The sequence below is a fragment of the Schistocerca cancellata genome, chromosome 7 (assembly GCF_023864275.1).
Source record: "Schistocerca cancellata isolate TAMUIC-IGC-003103 chromosome 7, iqSchCanc2.1, whole genome shotgun sequence".
Classification (NCBI taxonomy): Eukaryota; Metazoa; Arthropoda; class Insecta; order Orthoptera; family Acrididae; genus Schistocerca; species Schistocerca cancellata.
In genome coordinates this window covers 504,642,043-504,648,536 of record NC_064632.1, presented here as the reverse complement: position 1 = coordinate 504,648,536, position 6,494 = coordinate 504,642,043, and positions in this window count along the sequence as shown.

Here is a 6,494-nt window from a genome sequence, read left to right as displayed (position 1 = left end):
TGTAATACGATTACCCATGATGCCAATAATTTAATTTTGTGAACATTTTTCTGTAATACTACATTCATGGTACAGAAATGTTCAATAGTTGGACTATGAATGCCTCAAACTACTAATATTATTACTAATGACGAATTGTATGTGAGCTAACTACCCTGAATTACTGTAATATCCATTTGTCCTGTCCATCCTCATGATCATGGAGCACTATATTTGGTTTTGCACTAATTCTACGTTGGTGTGCCTTGTAAAAGCGTGGTGTTGACACGACATGCTGTCCACCACCATGAGCGATGAAGACGTTATTATGGTCCCACTGTTTGGTGTACCTGATATACTGCCAAAATGAAAACTGGGAATATTACTACGACATTTCAGTGTCTTGGATACGCTGATAAATACTTCTGGGAAAAGAACAGCAAATGGTCTCACTTGGTGTTGTATTTCTGTGGAAAGATATGGACTTTCAGTGCAGCTGCGTGCAACCTAAGTGCTACAACCATGACGCAATCCTTCCTATTCCTTCCCTAATTATTGTAAAATGAAAAGGTCATATACAGTGCGTGTGCACTTCTTTTCTTTTGTTAATTAGATCAGTTATCCTGAAATTACTAAAGACTTCTATAGTGCATGTGCACTTTATTACACTTCTTGATTTGTTTGTTTGTTGTAGAAAAACATCTTCTGTACTACAGTGTGTGTGCACTTTTACCATTTATTAATACATTTTGTGATTTGATGATATGTTTTAAACTGCAGTGCATGTGCACTTGTCAACATGATTTTTTGCCATTGTTTATTTGTTGTGAAAATGCTAAAGAATTTTTCAGTGCGTGTGCACATTGTTATTTATCAAATAATTTGTATATACATTTTCCTGATATGTTTTGTACTTATGTTTTGTCTTTGTCTGAAATGTTTTGTACACGGTGCATGTGCACCACATTTAATTCATGTACTACATCTGAATATTCTGTAAATTGTAAAGCTAATTACTTAGAAAAATTTTGCCGCGATTGGCAAGTCCAAATGACTCACCATCGCTGCCAAATTTTTGCCCCCCCAGTGGAGGGTTATGAAACGCGTACGCAGCGATGGTGAGGCATAACAATCTTTGACCAGAGAGTAATAGCGAGCTGCGAGAGTAAGCAGTTTGTTGCGAGATAGAGTAGTAGTGAGTAGCGAGCCGCGAGAGGAGGCAGTCGGTTGAGAGTTTGCAGTGCAGCTGCATGTACGCAGTCTGTCGGTAATAGCAGCCCAGTGCAGTTGTGTGTGAGGAGTCGGCGGGCGTCGACATGGCATTCTGGTCAAGATTCAGGACAAGGTATATTTTTAAATAAGCTTTGCGCTCAACTAATAATGTATTGTAATGGATCTCAAGTGTAATTAATTTCTTTAAAAATCGCCCCAATAATAATTTGATTTCAAACTAAGCATTTTTAACAAACAATCCTTTTTTGCAATAATATTTCCCTTGCATTTCGTTAAAGAAAAGTTTCCCTTAAATTCAAAAAAAAATAATACTTACGACGCATTTCCTCCAAGCCGTGGCCAACAATAAGAGCAGAACTTTGACATGCAGTTTCGAATGAGGTAAGAAATTAATTATGATTTTTTTTACACAGGGCCAAAGACCGATATTTCGCTTTAATTGAAATTTCATTATCACTGAGATTTTCTTATCACTGAATTGACTTTGATTTTTGTTTGTTTGTGAGGAACTTATGCTTGGGTCAGATTGCTAATTTTTGTCTAATGGTCATTGTCATTGAATTTATTTGCTGGTAGGTTACGTTAGGTTGTATTCTTGTTAACATTCAAATTATTGTCTTTCATGTCTTACGAAATTTTTGTGGGAAGGTTACAACAGATTACAGCTGTTGCCGCGCAATTTCATGATACTAAAGAACAATTACGTGAAGAAATTAAGGCTTGTGCTAGTAAAAGTAGTGAAGAAATTAGATCTGTTGCACAAGAATTAAGTAATACACAAGCAGCCACAACAGAATCACTTAGACACGAAATTAGTGCAGTCGCTAAACAATGCTCTGAAAACACAACACAGTTACGCGAGGAGTTTAAATTAATGTCAGCAGAACTTTCACGCACACTGGATGCAAAAGTAGACGCGAAATTTGACCAACAGAACAGTCAAATTGACGAACGTTTTAATCACCACTTACAAAATAGCAAAACGCGTTACCGTAAATTCATACAGGAACAGAATAAAGTAAAGCGACAAGTGATGGAAACAATTACTGCACAGAGACAGGAAGATAAGCGTAAATTGTTTACGAAGGCGAAAACATACGTAGACAACAATATTGCTACAGTATCAGACGAAATTAATAGTATCAAACAGTTGAACACCGAATTGCATGATGAAGTTTCCGATCTTAAATCAAAAACAGATACACACACAGCAGACTTTCAGACGGTGATCGACAGACTTGAACAATTAGATTTAATAAAGGATTCTGATGTCATCAAAGCAGACATTAAAAAATTGAACGAAACCACACATAAAATACAAAAACAAATTAATGCTTGTGACACTAAAAACGATGATCAGGTAAAAATACTTACTGAAAAATATGATGAATTGGCCAGTTGTATTGATGTTATTGAAAGTAATAATGACAGCAAATCAGACGATACTTCACCGATTTCGTTTAATCAAACACCTGAATTGCAAAATTTACAGCAGGCGATCAGTGAGATAGATTCGTCCAATAATACATTACGTAGAAAATTGTAAACTTTACAGCAAGAAGTGACAGAGATGAAAAATGTTTCAGTCAATAACACGTCACAGCATACGCCACATTCCGAACATTTCTCACACTCACACAGCCTGTATAATTTAGGTAATTTACAGAGAGTATGTGAGTTAGATTCCGAGCAGTCACAGACAAATAGATTCTCATACAATCCTGAACCTGTTCAAACATTCCGAGACGATAATTTTGATTACAAGAATTTTCTATCTGTGAGAAAATTTAAAGTATTTAAAAATGACAGAGCACAGAGTCACGCTTTGGACTGGATACGTCAATTTGGTTTTGTATTTTCATCAGTTTGGCCTGTAATGCAGAAACTAGCATTGGCTTGGATACAACAATTTGTTTTTGAATTTTCACCGGCATTGCCCGTAACGCAGAAGCTAAAATTTATTTGCAGCGCTTAATAGACCTCAGGGGATTCATTACGCTTTAATGAATATGTGCCGTAGCGTGCACAGGGCCCCGAGCCATAGTAGTGCTGTTTCATCTTTAGTTTTCTGCACTGCTGCCTTCTCTTCTACTATCCTTTATATCTATCAAAACAGCTCTTCAAGTATCGATCTATCTATAATTATGAAAGAGTAAAGAAAACCTGATACGACAAGTTATACCGAAAGTGAATTTTCATTAGACGCTCCAGAAATGACAACCACGAGAACCTTAAAAACAGACATAATTTTAATCATCAGTATCGTTAAAATTATCAGCAACAGCGAACGCATTTTCGTAACAATAGAGTTTTTCCCCAAAAACAGCAACAAAACCAACCGGTTAGCATACCTAACCAACAATGTAATGTACAAGGTCAACCAAGCTTTAATGTTTCGCCGCGTACGCGTATAGCGTCGGCCCCAACAAATAGTAATGCACAGCAACAAGGAAACCAGTACGTACAGAAAACACACCATTTCAATTCCTATCGCAATGCACCGTATAGAAATGACTGTCGTGACAGACGCAAAAGTAATGAGCACAATTTTCAGCGTACGTTTAATAACAGTCGGTCTTATCAGCAGCAAAATCATCCGCAACAACATATTATCATGAATGAACCAGACAGTAGATATCATCCCGAACGTAATACGTCAGGAAGAAATAACAGAACAGTTCAAATAGTTGAAATGCCACAGCATCCTCCCGTAAATAACAGCACGTCAGAAAGAATTTGACTAGATACAGTACAGGTTGCATCTTCCAGCAACGTAAGCAATACTTCAGGTACACAGAATCTTGTTCACGAAAATCTTATTTGAAACATGCCTTGTTGAATGCACCACTTTTATCGCACCCAGATCTTACTAGAAATTTTTCCATTGCCACCGGCAGTTCTAACACCGCTTTCGGCGTACACATTTTTCAGGAAATTGAGGAAGATGGCACTACAGTAATTAAAAACATCGCCTTTGCGAGTCGCATTCTGTCACCTGCTGAACGCAGTTATTCTGTTACAGAACTTGAACCATTATGTGTTGTATGGGCATTTACGAGATTTCAGTATTTCCTTTATGGAAGACTTACGACCGTTTACACAGACCATAGAGCGATACAGTTTTTACTTTCCGCTAAATTTACACACGACAGATTAAGTAGATGGAAACTTTATTTACAAGAATTTAATTTTACAATTGTTCACATTCCCGGTACACAAAATATTGTAGCAGACGCACTATCCCGTTCTCTCAGCAACAATCAGCAAGACATCGCAACCAACTTCTGCAAAGCAAATTTCAGCGTCATGTACATTCAACAAGTTGCATTTGAAAATTTCATTTCGTCGTCATTACAAGACATAGCACAAGAGCAGAGTAAAGACAACGTATGGAAAGAGATTAAACACCTTTGGCAAGATAGGAATAATGTTACCATTAGAAACCATTACACTGTACGCAATGACATTCTGTTTCGCCGCTCTCACCCTGACAGCAACAATTGGTAATTATGCATTCCTGACGATCTTCTTAACAAATTAATCTGGTATACTCATTTAAGTTACGCACATTACGGAGCCAGAAAATGTTTTCTTATACTGAGACAGAACTGTTATTTTACCAACATGGAGAAACGTATTCGACGAGTTTTAGCGTCATGTAAAATCTGCCAGAAAGCCAAGTCAGATACGACTTCACATATTCCTCCACTACATCCCATTGTACCTGTTAAATTGAGACACATGGCCGCTGTAGACATTTTTGGTCCGATTCCCAGAACTAATAGAGGATTTCTGCTACATCTTTGTCGCTGTTGAACTCACTTCAAAATTTATTATCTTCACTCCGTTACGCAAACCTACTGCTAAAACTGTTTCGAAAGCATTTTTAAACATTTTCTATTTCATGTAGGGCATGTATTGAAAGTAATTTCCGACAATGGATCACAGTTTCGATCTGCTATATGGAGACGTATGTTACGAGCTAGAAACATTTCTCCGATCTATATATCCAGGTACCATGCTTCTTCGAACCCTTGTGAACGATTAATGAAAGAAATTGATAAACTGTGTAGAATATTCTGCCATAAAAAAATATATTGATTGGGACACACACATACTCTCATTCCAGGATGTAATTAATTCCATACCAAATGAATCTACTATGCTATCTCCGTCTGTTATACTGAAAAATGTTGAACCACCTAACAAAATTAAAGAATTAGTAACATTTCCTACATCTCGTCGACTACGACACCATGAAATAATTGACATTGCGCTGAACAACATCAAACGTGCCGCAGAGCGCCGGAGAAGACAGCAAAAACAGGTTTGTACACGCCGTGACTTTCACATTGGACAGAAGATATTAGTACACACACATTATTTATCTTATAGAGGAAAAAGTAGATGTAGTAAATTTGAGCTTCTATATGCAGGTCCATATCGAATTCGCAGCATTCCTCACCCCAATGTAGTACACGTCGAAACTTTGAGAACCAGAAAAACCAAAGGGAATCACCATATCTCCAACATCAAACCCTTTATTGAATGAACATACTTTATGATTTATCATACTGTAATGCCATCTCCTGATTTTTTTTAATGACCACTTATGCAATTATATTCACATGAACACTTACTGAAGATTGTCATATTTTTTCTTGGCCAGTGCCCGGCAAGGTAAGGTTAGCAGGTCGCTTTTCTTGTCGTTACGCATCAGACCGTGCACATTTTTCCAGATTAACTTACACATTTTATGACCATTTATGCAATTACAGTATATTTATGTGATTACTTACTGATGATTATCGTATTTTTTCTTTGCAAGTGCCCGGCAAGGTAAGGTTAGCAGGTCGCTTTTCTTGTCGTTACACATCAGACCGTGAACATTTTCCATTTTTCATGTATGTATGATTGTTTTCCTGTTTTATTTGTATGCACTATGAAATATTTAAGATATAACAAACCCTAGTTGACTTTGACATTTTGCCTTATGATATCTCAACATCGTGACTATTTTACATTTTACTGCTACATTGTGATACTCTGTGTACATTTTTGCACCTGAACACTGTGTATATTTTTTGACATATTACCTTTTTTTGTCATGCTATACTGTATGCTCAATTATATCACTAGAAACCTGCTTTTATTTAATGGGTATATGATTTAAATGCAAGAAATTCATCATTGTTCATCATTTTCAGAAAGAAATAACGTGTAAAAGAAATTAAATTTAACAGAAATGGGAATTTCACCTTCGGAATGAACGAAAGAAGATG